The 24,109-nt window shown below is 42.7% G+C and overlaps 1 protein-coding gene across 2 annotated transcripts in view; it reads right to left on the bottom strand.

Annotated features, from left to right (window-relative positions):
• Positions 1-18,813, bottom strand: part of NR2C2 (nuclear receptor subfamily 2 group C member 2) — a 105,077-nt gene extending 86,264 nt beyond the window's left edge. Inside the window, exon 1 of one of the 2 annotated variants that reach the window (XM_082748232.1) lies at positions 14,122-18,813. The gene's annotated coding sequence lies outside the window, so the exon portion shown is untranslated. The remainder of the gene's footprint in view (positions 1-14,121) is intronic. The other variant, XM_082748233.1, reaches the window with a different exon arrangement.
• Between the last annotated feature and the right edge of the window lie 5,296 nt (positions 18,814-24,109).

The following is a 24,109-nucleotide window of genomic DNA, read 5'->3' as shown; positions in this document are numbered from 1 at the left end:
CTTGGGTTGTAACAGCTTGGATCACCCCTGAGGGAGGTGGGAATCATACTTTTTTGGATAGCTCTCTGTCACAGCATGCCGAAAAAGACGGTGGCTATCTGAGACAGGTGTGAGATCAAAGTTAGATTCAGAGCACTAGATTGCTATCAACAACTATACTTCTGTTACCGTAAGGTGGCAATGTGAGAAGCAAAACCCTGTCCAGGTGCTAACACACCTCACTCAGAGGTTGAAAGCCAAACACCAGGACTAAACAAGAAAAGAAGTAAGAAGACTCCATTACTAAAGTGCTAAAATGTGGACTATAATAGTGGTATCCATAAGTTAACTTATATTTTAAAGTCCTCATAAAATTAGAAAACCAGATAATTCAGCTTTCTATTCACAGGAAAAAACAGTGCCACCATCTGTAAAAATTATGAAAAATCATCCGAAAACCAGGAAATGTGCTAGTCTCCTGAGGAGGATCCCCTGAATGCAAGCATCGTTAATGCAACAGACCACTTGTCTCTTCAGGTCTAAAGAAACAGCTCCACTGAATAGACCCTAACCCCCTTCCAATCTCTTCCACAAAGAATCCAGGATAAAGAGATTCCACTTCGGACCTAATTCCTGGACAAATCAGAAAGACTTCATTAGTGACGGCACTGGTCCCATGTGAATACAAGAAAAAAAAGCTCTGGTATAATTTATTTTTAGCAATACATATAAAAATTATACACTACTATACAAATGCATACACAGTTCATTTGCTTGGTCCTCCCTTGACCATAAACTAGACTACACAATTTTACAAAAACACTTTCCTGTAGTTCTTACCCCAAGTTTATACTTGTAAGTACTGGTCTCTATGAAACTCTTTTACTCTCTGGTAACTTTCCAATGATTCTATCTACTATTAAATAGCTACATCTATCAACATAATTCCCCTTCAGATTATTTTATTGCCAAAATAGCAATGAGAGAGAAATGGGGGCATGAAAACTATGACTGGCAAATATAAAAGAACTGGCCCCTACCTCCAAGAGTCAAAACCCTATAAGAACAGGTACCTTACCACCTGCTACAATGAAACCAGGTCACCTGTGTCAGTGATTCAGAAAAACACTCTGGTCTTTCAGAAATGAAAGAAAAAAGCATCATTTCACAGGTACCAGAAAAGTCTATTGGCAGTTGTTAAAAACATAATTACTGCATGTTTAAAGTCTAGAGTTTTAATCTTTTTCCTCAAAATAGTAAATAAGAAGTGTCTAAGAAATCAAATGGGTAGATAGCTAGTAGGTATTTTATATTAGGAAATAAAATCCAAACATGCAGCTGCAAATATTAATTTTACCACTTTTAGGTCCTGTTAGTATTTTTGTTGCTGTTATGAGCTGTAGTTTGCTGCAAGAAATGCATGAATTTTAATATTATAGAAATATTCTTAGGGAACTATTACTGAGTAGTAGAGAAATAAAAAAATGCTAGAAAAGTTTATCTTTCTATTGAGTCTCCCTATAACAGGCAGTTTGATTCCTTCAGTTTTGAGCTGAAGCAGATTCTGTAACTCAGAAAACTTTCTGTAATGGCTCCTTTAACATTAAATTTGCAGGACCAATCAGTCTCACGTAAGGCTGAGGGGAGGACTGTCCCAAGATACTGCTAATGATCAGTGATTATAGATACTAGGTTAAAGAGAAGTTATCAGCTTAAAAAAGCTAAATATTCTGGATATTCTTTTTTTTTTTTTAAGATTTTATTTATTTATTTGACAGAGAGAGATCACAAGTAGGCAGAGAGGCAGGCAGAGAGAGAGAGGAGGAAGCAGGCTCCCTGCTGAGCAGAGAGCCCGATGCGGGACTTGATCCCAGGACCCTGAGATCATGACCTGAGCCGAAGGCAGCGGCTTAACCCACTGAGCCACCCAGGCGCCCTATTCTGGATATTCTAAATATTAAGCTAAATATCTTCTCCTACCCTGTGGTTCATTTGTTCACCTTCTTTATGGTGTCTTTTGATGAATGGAAATTCTTAAATTTAATAAGGCTGAATTTATCAACATTTATTTTATGAAAATTCTGTCCAACTCCAGGGTCATAAGTATAATTTTACATATTTCTTATAAATGTTTATGAGCTTTTGTCCCTGTCCTTCACATTTAAGGCCTTAATCTATGTGCAAATTGATTGTTGAGTTTGATAAGGATTAAGAATCTAGTTAATTTTCTTTCTGTGTGTATAGTCAATTTTCCAGCACTGTTAATGAACAATCTATCCTTTTCCCTACTAATCTGTAATGCCACTTCTGTCCTATTTCAGGCTTCCCTGTATGTGTGGCTATAATTCTAAATTCTCTAGTCTGTTCCACTACTGTTCTACTTATCTTTCTTTACACTACTACCATTATCTTATTACTGCAGCTTTATAAGAAGTGGTGCTCTCTATTAGGGCAAGTGCCCTCCTGTCCCCCCAGCACCTTGCTCTCTTCTCCACATACCAACTTCCTGGACCATCTCAAGCACTCAAAACCAGAACAGCAACCTTTCTTTACAGATTTGAATTCTTACAATTCTTGATCTCACTGTTGGTTTTCTCCCTCCAAAGAATGAGGCATCATCAAAAGCAACTTTTGAAGCTGCTTAAAAATGAACAAGGAGGAATGTGCACCTTCTAGAAAATCAAGCAGAGACAAAGAGTGAGAGTAAGAGTGGGAGAGAGAAGATGAAAGAGAAACTATGAAAAGTAAGTGCTTTCAATAAAGATTTAAATCCAGCAACAGCGGGTGAGAGGATTATTTCAGAAAATTATTTTCCATTTCATCATTTTTGAAAATATATTGTCACAAACCATATCCTATCTTCACATATAAATAAAACAGAGGCTTCTTCTAGAATATTAAAATATAAGAAGTAAGACGAAATCCTCAGGCAATGAGGGAAAATATTTAACTCAAGTGCACCCCAGGAAAAAAAAAAAAAGATAATGTCGGGGTAAGACTCTCACCTAAGAGCTTCTCTTACTGCTACTGCAGCCACAGGCAGTCCTAGAGACAATAAGATCACAGTGAGAAGGAAGGGAAGAGAGTTTTGGAAAGGGTACCGGGCAAGAGTTGTCAAGTAGGAGGTGTTTCCCTAGAATGAAAAGCTCCAGGAGATAGTTGGTTGTGTCTACATGTAGTTCTAAACACCATATTCACTAGCATATTATTTTGCATTTGATCTGAAAAGAGAACAATCTATTGTTTTGATAGTACAAATTAGACAACGCATTAACGATTCTTGGCTGGTAGAGTCAACAGTAAGGGTAATACTAATAGTAACTAACACTTACTGAGTGGTTACTACACTCCAGGCATTGTAGTAATCACTGTGGACAAAACACTGAAGTAGCTCTTGGTACAGAAACCTAAGGTTGTCAAAGGCTGGGACTTTACCCACTCAGCTCCTTAACCCTTGAAAACTGCCCACATGCACAATAATGCTTCTGAAAAAGAGCCTCATTAGTTGCCAAAAGAGCTGTAAGACCAAGTACCTGAAGTTATAAAAAAAAAAAAGCTACTACAGAGTATTTTCCTATGGTGGTTTTAAACTAATCAAATTCAAGACCACCAAACCTTTGAAAGCAACTGCTGTGAACTAGGCAGTCAATTAACTGAGACGAAGAAGAAGAAAGGAAGAAGAAGGAAGAGAATGAAGAGAAAGTCCTGTCCCTGAAGAACTTAAGAACGAACCTGTAATAGCTATGCAATGTAAATGCTACAATGAGTATCCAAAGAGAAAAGCTCCTCTTTCTGCCTGTGGGAGCCAATGATGGTTTCATAGGAGAGGAGCTATTTTAACTAGGTCTTGAAGGAAGAATGGAAATTTAGCAATCAAAAAATGGGATGACAGGGAGAGAGTTCCAGGCAGAAGAGACACCTCAAACAAACTGGCAGGTATGAAGGAAAATAGAACAGCAGACAATCAGTTGGGAAGCTGCTAGAGAGGTCAGGGGAAGAGAGGCTGACACTGTTGACAAGAGAGAACTACCGAGGTTTGTCAGAGAAGTGAAGCCATCACATCTGGATCTTCAAAAAAAAAAAAAAAGCCCCTTGGGAAACGGTGTTGACAGATGGAAAAGAAGAGACTGTATGTGGGAAGGCAGAAAGGGGTGGCTAGAAAGACTAGCAATGAAGGCAGTCTTAAACTTAACATGAAAAAGTGAGTTATTCCTGAACAGCACACAAATGAGAACAGAGCACAGCATATAAAACTGATACATACCACAGAACGATGGAAAGTAAAAATATTATTGCTTGGCCTTATGTGGTGGTAGATTTTATAATATAAATCCTTTCAAATACAAGTAGAACAGTATCACTCTTCTAACAACAAAAAAAACCAGAGAATACAATGGTGACTCTGAATCAACTCTTCTGGGCTCACCAAAGTATACAGCTGACCAAATTTTGCAACCAGGGTTTTTTTTAGTCAGGCAGGGCTACAGACCCCACTGTAGTGAAAACTGAGATCCGGCTGGGAACACCTGAATCCCCAGATCAATCGCCAGGATAGACCACCTATCCTCTCCACAGGGGCAGGTTTGGGAGCCAGTGTCTCAAATAACAATAAACAAGTCCTGGGACAAGGAAACTCTGTCTTCACTGAGAGGAATGAGTGAGCTGCCTTGCCCTTCACAATAACGGATTCACATCATCCATATTTATGGAGTGCGTGGCCCATGATTATGTAACATTTAAGATATCTAGTCTTGATATTTTCCTATTTAAACAAATATACTGGATTTTTGAGGCTCTGACACTAAGCTGATCTGACACCACACTGCATGAGGTTACTGTGAAGGCTGAAGATCAGATCTTAAATATGTATGTCAAGAGCCCAACACTGTGCCTGGCACATAGCAGACATGCAATAAATGGTAACTACTATCGGTATAAGGATATCGTGACACTTTTACTTTCTCAAAGAAATTTGAAAGCAAAAATTCGAACTGCTTAAGGTGTATTGTAACTAGGAACTGGTCTCTCATTCTGACATGAGAACCACATGAAATGTGAATATGCTCACAAAGGGTTTGCAATTCATTGTTAAATCATTCACATCGGCAAAAATAAAAGGCCTGTATTAGGATAAACCTCACAAACATTTAAAAATAAGGTAATAACTTGTAAAATACTACTGGGTATAGACCTTCTTAATAGGTACGAAGTATCTGGTTTGTTTTATTATGCTGTAACTGTCAGAAGTCTTTTTGTACTCATGGGAAAATAAAAATTGAAGAATCTGGATTGCCTGAGAATTAAAAAATAAAAAATACACAGGTGAAGACTTGAAATCCTAGATCAAGACTTAAAATCAGGAAATGGAACTCAGGTGGCATACTGAATATGTGTTCATCAATACAAAACACGCTTACAGAGATGCCTCAAGTTCAGATATGCATTTTTAAAAAAGATTTATTTACTTGAGAGCAAGAGAGTGAGTGCGTGTGGGGAGGGAGGAGGGCAGAGGTAGAGGGGAAGAGTCTTAAGACTCGGCAGGGAACCCAGCCCTGGCTGGATCTCACAACCGGGGGATCAGGACCTGAGTTGAAACCAAGAATCGGATGCCTAACCACTGCGCCACCCGGAAGCCCCCAGGTATATATATCCTTTTATCAGAAATCCCGGCGTTATTTATACTCAAAGATTAGTTTCCTGCCACCCATAGGAAACCTTTTTCTTGTGTGGTGGGGAAAGGAGGTAAGGTAAAGAGTGAATGAATAGTGGGGAAGAGAAGTGACTCTCATCTACATGGAGTTCCTATTCTATGGGAGCGGCACTACAATTTTCTGTATGAGACTGCCCCTAAGAAATCATGTACACTGTGGGTGATTTCCTTCCTTACCAAGGGCCCAAGTGTAAAGGTTATATGCACTCTCTTTACTTCTGTTAGTATGAACCATGGATAGAAGGATGGAAGGAAAGCAGGACACACTTCCTGAGCATCTACTATGTGCCTTACATCAAACTAGGCATCATTTAATCCTTAAAATACCCCCTTCTAAGTATTATTAGCTCCACAAACATAGAAGAAACAGCTCAGAATTTCAACTTGTTTCAAGTCATCCATTTAGTAAGAGATGACTTAGGAATTTAAGGCCTCTTTGCCTCTAAAATTACAACATTTGCTCTATACCACAGTGCCCTTCAAGATAGTTTCCCAGAAAACAGAAGTCAAGAGGAGAGAATTTTTAAAAGTGACAGGAGACAGTTAATTATCTAAGTGAGTAAACTGCGTACATCAGTAAGCTAGACAACTTAACTCATTTATACCACTAATTCCAAAATATGTGATTTATGTTCAGTATTGCTCACAGAAATTTCTGACCTAGTCCACTCAGATATTAAGTAACATGGCAGTTCTTTTGGAACTTGAAAACACCTTTCCCTTAAAATGTTATCTATCTAATAATCACCTTGATTAAAATAATGAGGATAATTTTACCATATTTTTGTAAAGTAAAAATTTTTACTAAAGTACACTATGCAAATAAAAAGTGCACAATTCATAAACCACTCAGTGAATTTTCATCAAGTGAATACACATGTACACACCACTCAAATCAGAAAACATTACTAGCACCCCCAAAATTTTCCTTTGTACCCCCGCACCGTTATTTAGTTCCCTTCTCTCTCCTGACTTCTATTAGTTTTTTTTTTTTTTTAAGATTTTATTTATTTATTTGACAGAGAGAAATCACAAGTAGATGGAGAGGCAGGCAGAGAGAGAGGGGGGGAAGCAGACTCCCTGCTGAGCAGAGAGCCCGATGCGGGCCTCGAACCTAGGACCCTGAGATCATGACCTGAGCCGAAGGCAGCGGCTTAACCCACTGAGCCACCCAGGTGCCCCTGACTTCTATTAGTTTTGCTTGTTTTTGAGCTATAATACATTTTTTGTGTCTGTCTTCTTTTGCTCATTATTTTTGTGATAAACATCAAGAGTTAATCTGTTTTCATTGTTGTACAGTATTCCAATATATGACTATGCCATAATTTATGTATCCATTCTATAGCTGATGAACATTCAAGATTGTTTCTAGTTTGTAGTTCTTACAACTAGTGTTCCTATGGACATTCTTGTACATGACTCTTATTTTTATTTTTATTTATTTATTTATTTATTTGACAGACTGAGATCACAAGTAGGCAGAGAGAGAGGAGGAAGCAGGCTCCCCTCTGAGCAGAGAGCCCGATACAGGGCTCAATTCCCGGACCCTGGGATCATGACCGGAGCTGAAGGCAGAGGCTTTAACCCACTGAGCCACCCAGGTGCCCCTATACATGACTTTTAAAGCAATATTATCTTTCCTTCATTTGAAAATTTTCCTATTTTAAAAACTTGACTGTCTTTTCCTTCTTCAGAAAAGAAATGTATTATAAATTTAAAATTTCAAGAATCTGTTTTGTACTAAATAACTCAACACATATATTCTACCTTTTGTTTTTTTAAAGCAGACTTCATGCCCAGAGTGGAGCTCAACATGGGGCTTGAACTCCCAACTCTCAGATCAAGACCTGAGGTGAGACCAAGAGTCAGATGCTTAACTGACTGAGCTACCCAGGCATCCCAACAAAGGTATTCTAATTACCAGTCTTTTCAGCCAAGGGCTGGCATATACTTTGCAGTATATGCTGCTTTTAACCTTGGTGAAAAGTGATTTTTCGATAATTCCAGGCCATTCACCTAATCAACCTAATAAAAAGCAGCATTATTATAGAAGCAATGGAGCAGGAAAGAAAAATAATGAGGACAAAACAAATGGCATTTCTGAAATGTTTCACAAATAATACAATAATTAGATTCAAGTTCAAAAAACATTAGCAGGGCAAATGCATCATGAAACCTGCTGGCATTGTGTGACTTCTCAAAAGCCATCCAATCTTTGGTATGTGTCTTCCTCAGCCAAGACCTGCTTGCCAAATGAAGGCAGGCCGTTATCAGAGTTCTTGAGGTTGCATGTGTGAGCAGCCAGGTAAGAAACTATTATTATTATTTTTTTCTTTCTTTATTTTTTTGCCTAGCTTCTGTCAACATATGAACAATAAAGGCAAATAAGGTAGGGTGCCTGTGTGGCTCAGTTGAGCATGCGACTCTTGGTTTTGGCTCAGGTCATGATCTCAGGGTCCTGAGATGGAGTCCCATGCAGGGCTCTGTGCTCAGCACAGAGTCTGCTTGTCCCTCTTCCTCTGTTCTTCCCTCTTCACCTAGGTCGCTCATGCCTGTGCACACGTGCAGTCTAAAATAAATAAATAAAATCTTGAAAAAAAAAATAATAGGGTGCTTGGGTGGCTCAGTCAGGTAAGCATCTATCTTTAGCCCAGGTCATGATCCCAGAGTCCTGGGATCTAGTCCCACATCTGGCTGCCTGCTTAGAGGGGATTCTGCTTCTCTCACGCCCTCTGCTCCTTCCCCTTGCTGGTGCACATGCTCTCTCTCTCAGATAAATAAATAAAATCTTTTTTTAAAAAAAAGGGCAAATAAGGTGACTTCAGTAAATCCACAAAACCTTCCAAGTCTGAGTCTGCTCCCACAAGCCTCTCACTTCTCCCACTCACTTTAATTTTCTAGGCCCCAATACCTCTCATACCTCCTACTACTAATCCAAACAGAGAGAGTGATATCCTTGTTTATGCATGGAACTTTTCTCTGCAACAAATTAACATTTCCAGGAATCAGAATCTTTGGGGTTACTGTCAATAGTTAAGGACTGAAAGGTTTAACCTATTAAGACTTCAGGCCTCTTATTATAGTAGAGATTTTTTTTGGTCTCTAAACATCACACTGTGCACCTGAGGTTGCCTTTCATCCTTATAGGGTATACCTGGAGTCTAGGGGTGAATCAGAAAGGATAGTTGGGTGTCTGAGCTAGCCTATTCCTTTCCCATCTTAAACAATTCACCTCCCATCCTTCCACTCTAAGATTTCCAGATGTCAGGGGCATGAATCTGCTCATACTGTTATCCTAAAAATGCCCCATGCTAGTGCCTTGATATGGACTTTCACCTTCTCTGCTCAGTCCCCCTCATCATCACTATAAGCTATGCTAGCTGAATCGCTGTTCCCAGGCGGTCCTGCCTTTTAGCACAGAGCTGTTTAACTCTCTAGCACTCAGGGCACTGGAGAGAGCATAGGAAGGAGGTGGCAGCAGTGTGACAAGCGACATGGGGAAGGAATGGCAGGACTGAAGGGAATTATAAAATGTATCTCAGCCTCGAGGTGTGTCAGGTTGGAGGCAAGTCAAACTCCAATATATAAGGACAACATTTTTTTTTTTTTAAACTGTGTGTGATGGGAGCACAAATGTGTCTATCAGGTTAAAGGTGGTAATCATACGTGGAGAGAAAAGGTCAACACTATTTAAGCTCCTCACAACCCGCAATGAAGTAAAAAGAGATGAACTAACTCTGGCTAGGGAGCTCTGCATCAGATGTGAGAGTGGACTTGATGAGTTTTAAGAAGGACTTCTTTACAGTCTTCCTAAGTGGTACTGATTAAAGGGGATCATTATCTGCTTTAGGAAGTGCTTTTGGGACTAAAGGAGCATTTGGCACTTAGGTAAGATAACTCAAAGATATAAATTCCAAATGAGAGCCCTCAATAGATCACACTCAAACAGCTAAATACGTGAGGCCAGTGGTTCAGTGCTATGACTGAGGGGGTGCTACTCTACAAAGGCCCACCTACCTTGTTCTATTAAGTCATTTGGACAATTGGCCTCTACTCCTGGCCCTGATCTCAGTGTTGGCTCAGCTATCCCTACATGTCAAGTCAGGAATGTGTAAGACTCTAACAGGCTACCCACTCAAGGCTCCAGACACAGATGCTGTACTGTCACTTGACTCCTTGGAAACAAATCTTTTTTTTTTTTTTTAAGATTTTATTTATTTATTTGGCAGAGTTCACAAGTAGGCAGAGAGGCAGGCAGAAGAGAGCAGGAAGCAGGCTCCCCGCTGAGCAGAGAGCCTGATTGCTCGATCCCAGGATCCTGGGATCATGACCTGAACCGAAAGCAGCTTTAACCCACTGAACCACCCAGGCGCCCCTCCTTGGAAACAAATCTTAAAACTTCCCACAAGTCCTTGTAGAGTAAGGTTATTACACAGGGTTTTTCTTCTTTCTATAAACGCATGTTCCAACAAAACTTCAAGATCACCATAAATACAACTGTTGAAGGCAATAAGTAAGTAATTTAATGATTAAAACAACATATAGCTTTTTCATTAAACTATCAGCTCTCTGGTTACCCTGAGTAATTAATTAGTTCAAGGAATCAAAAGTGTTGAACAAGTGATACCAAAAAATCCTTGAATGGGATAGAAAAGGAATGTCCAAAAGTAAAGAACTAAATAAAAATGTTGCTAGAGTGTCCTATTTACCAGACTTTCCAGTAGAAACTTGACACACAGTTCGCAAAAATCTGCTTAACCTTGGTAAAGCAATTAAAAAGTGATTTCCAGTAACTCCACTGCATGAATCAAATTATTGTTAAAATAAATATTTGAAATTAATGGTTACGAGACTTTCAACTCCCAACTCTCTGCAAACTCACCAGTCTTCTTTACTGTTCTTTGATCCTCTGTGATAGAGAAACAAAGACCACCATTTTTAATTTCAAGAAAATCACACGGATGCTTTGTTTCCTCACTTGAAATGATGTGATAATATCTGGGCTACTTATTAATGAGTTCTATATGAAATAGATTTAACTTACAATTCAATCAACTATTAAATTATCTATTTCTTATATTAAAACCCCACAGATCAACATATAAACGGCTAAAAAGTGATTAATCTGGGTTCTTTTATTCCTATTTACCTCTCCAGGCAGAGCCACATCTGTGAGGGACCAATTCCCAAATTCATCCAAATACTGGAAAAGACATTTTATTGCTGGCAGTGCTATGTGAATTGCCAAGCAAGCCCACATAAAAGGAACAATTAAAGAGCAGCAACTTAGTTATCAGTGATATCATGAATTATTCACTCAACAAACAGTACCAGACACTCTGCGAAGTGCTGGAAATACAATGGTGAGTTAAATGATTCCTGCTCTCACAAAGCTTACAGTATGGTAAGGGGAACAGATATCAACCAACCATATAATGCAGCATAATTAAAAAGTGAAATAAAGGGGCACCTGTGTGGCTCAGTGGGTTAAGCCTCTTCCTTTGGCTCAGGTAATGATCTCAGGGTCCTGGGATCAAGCCCTGCATCTGGCTCTCTGCTCAGCAGGGAGCCTGCTTTCCCCCCTCTCTCTGCCTGCCTCTCTGCCTACTTGTGATCTCTCTCCCCGCCCCACCCCGTCAAACAAACAAACAAACAAATAAATAAATAAAGCAATTATAATTAAAAAAAAAAAGTGAAATAAACCTTACAAGGAAAAAGAACACAATGTAAAGTAAAAGAATCTTATCTAGGCATCGGAAAGGGCTTCCCTGAGGAAGTGATGCTTGAGCTGAGAGCTCCAGGACTGGAGTCGGGCAGCAGGGGTAGGGTGCGGGGGGTGGTCTGTTGGATAAATATGTGGGCAGGCATATGAGATTTCAGGCGAAGAGCACATGAAAGGGCCTAGGGCAAGGGTACCACTGTATTTAGAGCACAGGGAACTAGAGGTACAAGGATAAGAAAATGGTAGTTTTAGAAAGGTCTTAAAATAGGAAGCAGGCAAATGGCCTCTACTATTACAGGGATTCTAGTGGGTGTTGAACAATATAATGTCTGTAAGGGAATTTTGTACACTGTAAAGCACCTTTACTTTCATTAGTAGTATTTACTTCCACTACTTGGTTTTCTAAATAAACTTCTGGCCTGGATGCCAAGTGACAAGCCAAAAGCAGAAGAGCTAAAACTAGAACCTTAGTGTTCTAAGCCAGTGTTTTGCCCCTATATCACACTGCCTAAAAATGTCACTGTTCATACCACTTAACTAGTCCAATGTTTTTACCAGACAGCTAGTGCTTCATAATAACAACTCCAATTATGAGCATGTATCAGGCAATCTTCTAAGCTCTTTATTTACATTAACTCATTTAAAGCTCAATTCTAGAAAAAAAGGCTCTATTACTGTCCAGATGAAAACACAGGACTCAAAAAAATTAAGAAAATTATTTAAAGTCATATAGCTGGTAAATGTTGACACTGTTAACCACAACACTACTCAGCTGCAGCTTAAAATATTTTACGTGTGTGTCTATACATATGGGGGTGGTCAGAGAACAAAATTCACCTGTATAAAACCACATTCACATTATTGAGGACACGGATCAGTTCCTTAGTCACCCAGTGCCTGCAGTATTAGCGGGGCATGGCAAATACTTTATGAACTAAAGATGGATATAAGGGACTAACAAAAGACTTGAATCTAGAAGTAAAGTAATTTTCTGAGGCTTTCCCCCTCAGTCATGTTCCCATCAGCAATTCATTTGATGGCTGTATTTTCCTTGTCTACTTTTTTGTTAAAATTGAAGATTTATTGTCCACTACGTTTGTCATACTTCACAGACTTTAGCTTGGAGGTAGAGTGGGATTATGGAAAAAGGACAATGAACTAGTTCCAACCACTCTCCAGCCACAACTGGCCTGTTCTCAATCATTTCAGACACCTTCCCTCCTGGACCTTTACAATTGCTGTTTTCTCTTGCCAGAACACCATTCCTTCCTTGGGTTCCTGCGTTCAACCTCATGGAGACCTTCCCAGAACATCCGATCTAAATTAGTCTCTCCTCAGGCCTTCTTTAACACATCACTCAGTTTCATTTCCTTTCTTTCATGAAATTGAAAATCATCTTTAATCTTTAATCATCTCTTTAATATCTATTCACCCCAACTCCCACTTCTAGGAGGCAAGGGCTTTGTCTAGGTGGTTCCCTAGATGTATCCTTCAGTGCCCCAAACTAGGCAAATATGCATTTAATCAACGAATGAGAATTACCTCAGATTTACCTCGGTTTTGTCAAGCCCTCAATATCCTTAAGCCTTCCACTCCTGGTGGCTCTACACCCCATTTTCTACAGGAACACCATTTCTACATTGAGATTCACAAAGTAGCCTGACTCCATTTTCTGAGCAGAGCCCCTAAAACCATCTTGAGAAGGGAGGTCTGGGCATGGCAAGAACCACCTCTCTCCCCATTTTACAGTCCAGGAAATTGAGCCTTGGAAGGGAGTCGCCCGCGGCCACGCCGAAAACACCGGCAGGAGCCCCGAAGGATGTCCAGGTTCCGAAACGCCCTTCCCACGAGCCAGCGCCGGGGATTCAAGATGCTTCATCACCTTTATTACTATTGTTCTACCGTACGCATTCTAGACGCGCTGCAGGCGGAGGGAAGCCGCCTGGCCCCTTGCCGCGTCCCCGCGCGCCCCAGACTCTTAACCTAGGCCGCGCCCCCGCGCGCCCCGCCCCCGGCCCCGCCCCCATCGCCCCGGCCTCACACTGCACCTCGGCCTCTGCTCCCGCCCCGCCAGGGCTCCCGCGCCCCGCGGGGACCGCCCTCTCCTACTCGAGCCAATCAATAGAGCCTCGGGGGGTGGAGCCAGAGGCACCCGCCCTCCTATCTGGGCACCAATTGGTCGCGCCAGCCGTCGCTCACGAAGTCGCGCCCCGCACCCGCCTCCCTCCTTTTCCTCCACCCTCCCTTCAGGAAAAAACGGCGGTTGGGCCGCGGCGGTCTCCAACGGCGGGCGGGAAGCGGAGGGGCGAGGAGCCGGGGAACTAGGGAAGGAGGGACTGCAGGGAGGAGGAGGATAAAAGGGAGGAGGAGGGGAGCCCAGCCCAGCCGGAGCCATCTCCATCGAGAACAAAATGGCGGCGCTGGCGGAGGGCCAACTGTGAGGCGGGGCCGCGGCCATTCCCCCTCCGCCCCCACCCTCGTGCCGGCCGGGCCGGTCAGGGGGAGCCCGCTCGCTTCGCCCGGCCGCGGGCGGGGAGGGGAGGGGAGCGGCCCGGCCCACTATGCAAAGCGTCCGGCGCCGCCGCCGCCGCCCCGTGGCAAAGGTAAAAGGGTCGGGTTCAGCCGCCGTCGCGGCGGCTCCATGTCCGCGCGCCAGGCCCGCCCCCTCCGCCGCCGGCCCGAGCCCGCCCCGGCCCCTTTTCAATTTTACCTCAGGATTTGGCGCCAAAGCGGCCTCGAAGCAGGTCCCGTGTCTGCGGCGGGCGGCCCCCGACGCGGAGGGCAGGGCGCGGGGAGGCCGGGCTCCCGGCGTTGGCGGATGGCGGGAGCCCCGGGGCCGCGGGCTCGCGGGGCAGCAGGCGAGAGACGAGACGCCGAGGTGGGAGCGGGGGCGGCGGGGGCGGGCCCGGGGGCGCCGCCGGGGTCGCGGGGAAGGGGGGGTTTGTTATTGTTTTTGTCAGTGAAAGGTCAGAGTTCGTGACCCCGGTGCCGCCGCCGCCGCCGCCCGCGCGCTGGTAGGAGGAGGGCGAATGTTCTTCTTCCTCTTCCCAGCGCCAGCCTCGCCGCGGCCGCGGGGGGCGGGCGAGCACGCGATTGGCTGAGGCGCGCGCGCGCACCGGAACGCCGGGGCCGGCGCTGGTCCATCCGGCCCCTCGGCGGCCCGCGGGCCCGGCGGTGAGCGGGCGGGAGCTTGTGTCGGCGCTGCGGCCCGGGGAGCCTCCGCCCCGGACTGGGCTGGCGCAGCTGCTAGGCGAAAATGAAATTTCATTGCCCCGAACGCGTCTGTTTTCAGGGCAAAGGACCGGTTGGTCGTCTTAAAAATCTGGGAACGCGGGGCACCGTTATTCGGGTGCAAGCCTGCGAGCTTCTCCAGGCTAGGAGGTTACTGTGTTCTCCCGGTGATAGCTTCCATCCCGGCCTCCCGCTGAGCTGAAGCCTCTGTGTTTGTTGATTGAAGAAGCAGCCTCACAGCAGAGAGCCTGTAGGTTGAGTGGGTGGTTTATTGGTGGGTATTGAATTGTTTGTGCCCTACTCTTTACGGATGTTTTAAAATTAGGTTTTAAAGGCCGTCAGGTTCCGGCAGTATTAGGTAAAGTATTAAAATCGTCCAAAATCTGTTGTTTATGGTCTTCTAGTGAACACGTGACCCAAATCTTAAGTCCTTTCCCTGTTATTTGGAACAGGAAATAAGTGTGTGTAAAACGATTCTTCAGAATTGCTAAATACATAAAGAAAATCGCTTCTCTTGGTCTTAGGGATTTGGGGCTGTAGGTTTTCTTTAGATATTTCTTTTTTAAGTCTTGGTTTTGACTTGCTTGGGAGGTGTGGATCACTTATCTTAGATGCCCTGAAATGTTTCAGCTAGACTCTTCTTGATTATCATGCTTTGTAGGAGGAAGATTCTTTGCTAATTGATTTTTTTCTTGCATTTTTATTGTTTGTTATGAATAAATACTGATCCCAAGGTGAATGGGTTAACCTTTTTTCTTAAACAGTTGTGCTTTGATCAGGCTGACCCCAACTTTGAGTATTTTGTTCTATATCTTATAATATTTCTATCTGATAGGAAATGCTTTAAACATACCATTTTTTTCTTTTCCCATGTTCTCACCTCGAAAAGAAGTAAGTGAGGAAGAGACTTAAATTTGTAATGTCTTGGTGAACCACACAGATCCTGTACCTGGAAGGGGACTCAAAAAATGATATGGTCCAGTCCTCTTCTGGCAGGGAGATTTTACAGGAGAGGTGGGTGAGAACAAGAAAGGTCAAGTGATGTGTGCCTATGGTTAGACAGTATTTTGGTGGTAAAACCTTGTAAACATGGACTGTTTTTACAGTTGTACTCTTGTTCAAAAGTTACTTTTTAATGTCTAATAATGCTTCCAGATACAGTGTAAAAATTCATGCATCAATGAGTTTTAGGTTTTTCTTTTCTGTAAACAGTACAATTGCACAAATCTTGAAGTAAATACTAAATCATTAATGTTTCTCTGATGGCTTATCATTAGCACTGTGACCAAGGCACAGTTATTTCATTTTACTGAGGTGTAGGATCCGAGGCCTGAGTAAAGTAAGCAACCTGCATAATATTACAGGTGCAATAAGGGAACCCAAAGCTGTGACCTAGTCCTTTTGACCTTAACGTTTATGCTGTAAAACCATGCTGTTATCAGTGGCCTGCTGGTAATAGGAATCAGTAGATGTTCACTCTTAAAGGTTAGTTGTTTAATGTTAAAAGTAATGTAGAGAGCTGCCTGGGTGCTCAGTGGGTTAAGTATGTGCCTTCAGCTCAAGTCAGGATCCCAGAGTCCTGGGATTGAGTCCTATATAGGCTTCCTGCTCAGCAGGGAGTCTGTTTCTCCCCTCTCCCCCGCTTGGGCTCTCATGATCTCTCTCAAATAAATTCAATTAAAAAAAAAAAGTAATGTAGAAAGGTTCATAATCTTGAGCAGCTTTTCTTCCTTTGCAAACAGGTGCACAGGTACAGAGACAGGTTGCAAACAATATCAGCAGGTAACAGCCCTTTGCAAGCTGAGATTAGTGCTGCCATGGTGCCATTTTTTTGCTCCTTTGTGTTTTTTCTAGATATCTTTTCAAAAAATTATTTATTTTAGCAAGACAGTGTGCACATGAGGTGCAGGTGCAGAGAGCGAATCTTAAGCAGGCTTCCACTCTTTGCGTGAAGCCTATATCGGGCCTCAGTCCACAACCCTCAGGTCATGACCTGATCAAGAGTCAGAAATCAAGAGTCACCCAGGCGCCCCTCACTGTCTTTTTAGTGACAGTGTTTTAGTGGCTTTAATCACAAAAAATATTGAAGTTGTAGTATACTAGCTATGCTTTTTTTTTTTTTAACTGTTAATAAGTATCCACATTTGTATCAATAGTGCTTTTAACATTGTTTTATCTGCCTTTAAATGAAAGGGTTCTTGACTGGGAGGGTAGTAGAGTAAAGAACTGCCAGGCCCCAGTGGTTGTGGAGCAATAGGCTTTGGGTGGGGCCTTACATCAGCACTTCTGAGCATCACAGGGAATTCTGATGTACACTACTGGCCCGAGCCATTGATCTAATTCCAAAAATGTGTGGCAAAAGAAAAACAAGACAAAACTTTGTTTTGGTTTTTGAAATGCAATTGCTGTTTTTTCAAACTGACCGCTACTGAAGATTATTCATTCACAGGGATGGGGGCATGACAGGAGTGATGATCTATCTGGCAGTATCCAGCTGTTGTGTGTACATCTTCTTGGCACCAGACTGTGAGCTCTGTCTCAAAATGCCTTGTCCCTCTCTATTTCAGCCCTTACCACAGTACCTAGTAAAGATGGGTATTTACTGAAACAGTGCTTTCCCCAGCAGTAATATATGATAAAGAATATTCAAATTATCATCCCCACCCTTTAAAAATTTTTTTTAAAGATTTTATTTATTTATTTGACAGAGATCACAAGTAGGCAGAGAGAGAGGGGGAAGCAGGCTCACCGCCGAGCAGAGAGCCTGATGTGGGGCTCGATCCTAGGACTCTGGGATCATGACCTGAGCTGAAGACAGAGGCTTTAACCCACTGAGCCAGCCAGGCGCCCCATCCCCCGTTTAAGATGAATTCAGTGAAAGCAAAGTTTGGTGTCTTCCTTGTGCTGGGAAGTGAGCCTGGGGCTGTTCACTCCTTGCCCAGTGCTCTGTGGATGAGACCCAGGTGTTCTGAGACCCAGGTGTTCCTTTCTCTTCCCTCTTTGTTCTCTGGGCAGGTCCTTTTTTATCACAACACTTAACTAACTAGTTAACACTAACTTCAGTCAGTGATTAACTTGTCTGTGAGCTCCTTGAGAGCAGGAACAATGTATAGTTTTGTGCATAACACAGAGTAAACATGTTTTTTGCCATCCAGGGTTATTTAAATAATAAACATCCATGAAGACCAAATTTTGGTTAAATAGTTGCAGTTGTGCTAAAATTTTCAAATTATTATTTTTTTAATTTATTTTTTAATTTATTTGACAGAGAGAAATCACAAGTAGGCAGAGAGGCAGGCAGAGAGAGAGAAAGAGGAGGAAGCAGGCTCTCTGCTGAGCAGAGAAGCCCGATGGGGGACTCGATCCCGGGACCCCAAGATCATGACCTGAGCCGAAGGCAGCGGCTTAACCCACTGAGCCAACCAGGTGCCCTCAAATTACTATTATTAAGCAAAGTTTTTTTTTTTTTAACTTGTAAAGATACTGCTTTTGTGGTAGCAGAAATGATGATTTTCCTTAATTTTGTAGACTGGGAAGGCTTAATAATTACCTTTGTTAAGTTTTTATGTATATCTTTGTATCAACTTTTCTGTAGTAGCTTATGCTTGTTATGTATAGTAATTTATGAAACTTGTTTGTATCATTTATATAATTTACTGTTTAAACCTCCTATAATTCTTTTTAGCCTTAATTTTTAAGAACGTGAAGAACGTGGAATCTACACAGATGTATCAATGAGACCAGACTGCATGTTCCTTATACTCACATTATCCTGTTTAATCTTCACAATAACTTCGTGAAGTGGATGGTATTATCTTGTTTTTATAGCTGAAGTGGCTGAGGCCTTAAATAGGGGAGCATAACTTCTCCAAAGTCACATGGCTGGCAGGCGGTGGAACATTTATTCATAGTTATTTCTGCTTATTTCTCCTCTTCTGTCCTCGAGGAATTTGAAAAGAAAACCGTCTTCCCACCTCCATGATTCTGTCGAAGTCAAGCTCTGTCACAATAGAAGGCTACTTGAAGAGGTCTCAGGTTCTATATACTTGGTCCTTGCTTTTCCCAGGAATAAAAAAGAGACTGAGCCTGTGGTAGCATGGTGGGAACGCACTATACAGGGACACTGTGAGAGTGAGTTTCTGACTCCCCTCCAGGATGGCTTTTCTTTTTTTTAAAGATTTTATTTATTTATTTGACAGAGATCACAAGTAGGCAGAGAGGCAGGCAGAGAGAGAGAGGAGGAAGCAGGCTCCCTGCTGAGCAGAGAGCCCAATGCGGGACTCGATCCAAGGATCCTGAGATCACGACCCGAGTCGAAGGCAGCAGCTCAACCCACTGAGCCACCCAGGCACCCTCCAGGATGGCTTTTGCTGGGAGTTCCTGACCTGAGGCTTCCTGGGCCTTGAAAAGATATTAATTCAAGGTTGTATTTGGCTCAAGTATCTTAGAGCATGTGGAAAATCAGATTATCTTCTCAGAAAAATGTACCTGCTCTTGGTCACTTGTTTTAGAATGCAGTTCACCTAATTAGGAACTCTCAATCTTGAGGTTGGGAGTTCTTTATTAGCCCAGTGCCACCACAAAAGTTAATCACTGAGGCCTGCTGGCCTTTTACTCTCAAAGTATAAATAGTGGCGCTCCCTGAGTTTCTTAAACAGATTATTTCAGCCCCACAACCTGTTCACTACAGGCCAGGAAATGCACCTCAAAATCAAAAAGTATCTTGGGAAGGCTTTCTTTTCTGTGCTTTGCTTTGGATCCCGTACTTCACCTTGGGGAGAGCTAGGATGCTGTCCTGAGGCTTCGGCCTTGGGGAGGCTCTGGTTAGGCTGTCAGGACTGTGTCTACACAATAAATCCGCTTGGTTCTGCCCTCCGGTTTGGCCCCTCCTACACTGTTCTCTAGTTTAGGTTCTCTCTGGCCTATTGTCATGGTTTCCTAACCTTCCAAACCAGTCCCTACCAGTTGTCCCCTCCCCACCCACCACCCTCTCCCTTTCCCCTCCCACTGCCCGAGTGTTCTGAAACAGCCTTTGCGAGCTCCTTCTATTAATAAAGTTCTTTAATGGCTCTGCACTGCTTAGGGCTGAAGTGAAAAATATGCTTGAAGTAGGGACAGTGTGTGGGGGGGTGCTGGCAAGTATTCTAAAGGAGGTCAGTAAGCTGAGATAAACACTCTTAGTATGTTAAATGGTCATAGTGACACCTGGAGAACTCACTAGACTTAAAGGGGCAGCCCTTCAGTCACCTGGAATGCAGCCAGAAATGGGTTTTTCAAGAGAAGCCAGAAATCCAGATTTGTAAATGAAATCTTTTGACTTTGAAATGTTGGCAATTTACAAGTGGTTTTTTTTTTTGTTTTTTTTTTTTTTTTACTGTGCAGGACAAGCATCATTTCTTAAACATGGTCCAAATTTCCAAAACTTGGAATTTTGATTCCTTCTATTGAGCATACATGTTAACCTGTCATGTAAAGGGAACTTGGCAGGCAGGAGACAAGAGCCCATGCTTATAGGTTGTATGCAGTCTGTGTATGTGTGTGTGTGCATGCATGCGTTGTGGATGGAGGCAAGTTCCTCTTGTAGTTCTCATTTTTCCCGAGCATATATTTACTGTCTCCTGCCAGGGTGGGGAAGGGCAGTCACTTGTCTCTATAGAGTGGGGTCAGGGGATTTGAGGGTCTCATGATTACTTACAGTGACTCTCGACTGATCCTCTTGTTAGTCTTTCCAGACATCTGTGCCTCCAAATCTCCAAGCCTCTTGAGAGCAAGGGCTGGTCCTTGTTCTCACTGGAATCCCTTCCTGCAGGCAATTTGGTTAGTTTTCTCTGCTAACTCAGCTGCCACTGTCTGTATGTCTATCCTCCAAAAATGAGTTGACGATTTTGATACCTTATGCCTTTTCTTGCATTTTCTTTGTCCTTTAGGTTATATCTTTTTTTTCCATTTACTGCCCTTTTTTAGGTTTTGGGAAAGAAACCGAGAAATATGTGTTTCCTGGTTATCCTGCAAAACTAATTACATCCAAACGCTCTGGCTTAAAAAAACACTTTTAAAAATTATCATCTGGTAGTTCTAGGGGGTTCAGATAGGAGGCTGTCTCTGGAGGTCTCTCGTGGTTGCAGTTAGAAAGTGGCCGGAGCTAGAGTCATCTGAAAGGCTTCCTAGTCTGTCTAGTAACTGATGCTGGTTGGCAGTATGAATCATGCCATGTGACTTCTCCATGTGGCCTGGGCTTCCTCATAGCATTTTGGACACATTCCAGGAGGACACAAGAGAAAAAAGTGGCCTTTTTACCTAAGTCACTTCCTCTGCTACTCCTTGAGCCATCACACAGGTCTGTCTAGGTTCAAGGCGAGGGGATGCATCCTCCACCACTTGATGGGAAGAGTATCTAAGTCCAACTGTAGCGAGAATGTGCAGGAGCGCATCTGTTAGGGCAGCCATCGCTGACAGAATAGACTCCATCTCACATGTGTTTTTGTCTTTTTTAAATGGAAGACCAGAGTGGTCTTTCTAAAACAGATGTTTTCTCTCCTATTTTAAGGCATCTGGAGGAACTCCCCCCCACCATCCCATTGCCCCACATCCCCTAGATACTATGGGATAAGGGCAGTGGTTCTGAATGACCTGGCCTTTCTTGTCTCATCTGTTTTTGTGTCTTCTTCCCTGTACTTTGATGACTCCGAACTACCCCATTTCCTGAATATGTCACATGGTATCCTACTCATTCTCACACCTTACTCCTCCTGCTCTCTGCATGCCGGGACCTCTCCAACCCCTTTTCTCCTTAAGGCAAGCCCTCTTCAGAGGTCAAGTGATACCTCCACCCAGTGATTTCCTAATCTGCCTCAGGCACAATCCATTCACTGTTATGGGTTCTCCTAAAGCCTTTTCTCATCCTCTGCTGTAGAGAGTGTTTGTACCTGACTTCTCAGGGGATGAACTCCTGCAAGCTAAGAACTATGTCTTTAGTGCTCAGTACTGTGCTAAGTCTGCTGTCACTGTTAAAATAGCACCTGAGTATTGCAGTGTTCCAAAGTCCCTTAGCATTCTCCTAGGCTTAGGTGCACAACATTCAACCCTTCCTTCTCCCTCTTCTTCCAGCAGTCAACTGAAAATTTCTAGCACCAGGAAGCACAACCCTGATCATATTAACCTTTCTTTCCAGCTAATTAATCCTGGGAGGAAATATCATGTATTCTTGAGGCTCCGGGTTTGTTGAACAAATTTGATTTGTTCATAGATATTCATTTATGACTTACGTAATCAACATTTCTCTGTATTAGGAGAGTCAATATTTATTAGTTAACTGTGTATCAGTTTCAATCAGTAGAGTCAGTTTTCAGAATAACTGAAAATTAATCATCTTTCAGCTGAGGATGATGGCGGTGGCAGGGTACAGAGTATCCTGGATGTCTCAGCATATTTCAGATTTGCCATTAAAGGATTGTGGGGCTTTAGAGGAGATCCAACTCCGTGAGTCTGTTGGCTCCTAGGTCAGGTGAGGCCCCACCACCTACAGAGGGTGGGGGGAGTGTGGAAAGAAGAATGTGGAAGCACTCTTTCAAGTGGTAAATTGAGGCATTCATGAAGGCTGCTGAACCTCAAAGTTCAAAACTGTTGACTGCAAGGCTCAAAACTCTTGACCAAGGGTCACCTGGGTGGCTCAGTGGGTTGAGCCTTTGCCTTTGGCTCTGGTCATGACCTCAGGGTCCTGGGATCGAGCTCCATGTTGGGCTCTCTGCTCAGTAGGAAGCCTACTTCCCCCTCTCTCTCTGCCTGCTGCTCTCTGCCTACTTGTGATCTCTCTGTCAAATACATAAAATCTTTAAAGGAAAAAAAAACCCTCTTGACCGAAGCCCTGAACTAAAACCCCTAAATTATATAGACAAGAAACTTTGAATGTTGAATGGACTTTGTTAAATTTATTTAAAATTTTGAGATGTGGTATTTAGCAAATGTTGTATTTATTGTTATTTTCTTCCCCAAAGAGAGAACTTGTCAAGGAACACTATGTTGCATTAGAAGTTTTATCCCTATAGCTTTCTTAAACGAAGAAGAAAAAGAATGTTCCCTTAAAAATTTTCACAAAGAACGCTTAATAATGTCAAGGGACATTATTAAGCAGAAAAGCAAAGCTTTCTAAGAAATGTGATTTAAGGGGAGCCTGTGTGGCTCAGCCAGTTAGGTGGCTGCCTTCGGCTTAGGTTATGATCCTAAGGTCATATGGGATGGAGACCCACATCAGGCTCCCTGCTTGATGGAGAGCCTGTTTCTCCCTCTCCCTCTGCCTGCCCCTCTGCCTACCTGTGCTCTCTCTGTCAAATAAATAAATAAAATCTTTAAAAAAAAAAAAAAGGCAAGGAGAAATACTATTTAAAGGGTCATTTTGGGGGTGCCTGGGTGGCTCAGTTGCTTGAGTGTCTCTTTATTTCAGCTCAGGTTATGGTCTCAGGGTCATAGGATGGCCCCTGAGTCAGACAGACTCCATGCTCAGCTGGGATTCTTCTTGAGAGTCTGTCTTCCTCTCCCTCTGCCCCTCCTGCTCAGGCGTATGATCTCTCAAATAAATGTGTTTTTAAATTTTTTTATTTAAAGATTTTATTTATTTATTTGACAGAGATCACAAGTAGGCAGAGAGGCAGGCACAGAGAGAGAGAGGGAAGCAGGCTCCCCGCTGAGCAGAGAGCCGGATGGGGGCTCAATCCCAAGACCCTGGGATCATGACCTGAGCTGAAGGCAGAGGTGCCCCTAGGAGGGGATGTTTCTGATCCTGTATACCAAGGGATGGACTCATAGGATGAGCCAGTGATATCTTCATAATTGTAAAAATGGAAAATCTTTGTTGAGTAGGTGAAAGGTTGAGATTTAAGAGAAATTAGTCAAATTGCCACAGTGAATGCTAATGGTCATTTTCCACCCTGCCCCATAAAATAAGATTCAGGGTCACACTGAGTGGTATTATAGCTGTATTTTAAAAGAGCTGTCTAATTTTATGCCTATAATAACTTCCATAATTATACATGTTAGGATAATCAAGTCTCATGCTTTGGGGTATAGCCAATTACTGTAGCGATCAAGAGGTAATTGATTTTCTCATGTACGTTGCTCACAGCAGGGCAGCTCCATTACACATTCATGGATTCTAGTGTGGTATTGTTGGGGATTGTTAAGTACAGGCCACTGGATTTGAAGGACCACAGATTTACCGGAGATGGCAATTCTTTTAAATCTTCGTCTGCTTCTTTCATCTGTTACTTTAAAAGGAGTTCTTTTAATACGGGCTTATTGCCTATACCTGACCACAAGACAGACTTGTGGATACAGCTTGTTGGTGAACACATTAGGCACTGAGCCAGATCCTTCTTTCCTTTCCCTCTGAGTCTACCTTTGGAGAGAATGTGAACTGCACTTTTGAAGGTGAAATCCTAATTTTGAAGAGAACTTGAGGTCATTTAGGGCAG

This window comes from Mustela nivalis, assembly GCF_964662115.1.
Source record: "Mustela nivalis genome assembly, chromosome: 1".
In the NCBI taxonomy this organism is placed as follows: Eukaryota; Metazoa; Chordata; class Mammalia; order Carnivora; family Mustelidae; genus Mustela; species Mustela nivalis.
The sequence above is the reverse complement of the archived record's forward strand: the minus strand, read 5'-3'. Positions and strand labels throughout refer to the sequence as shown.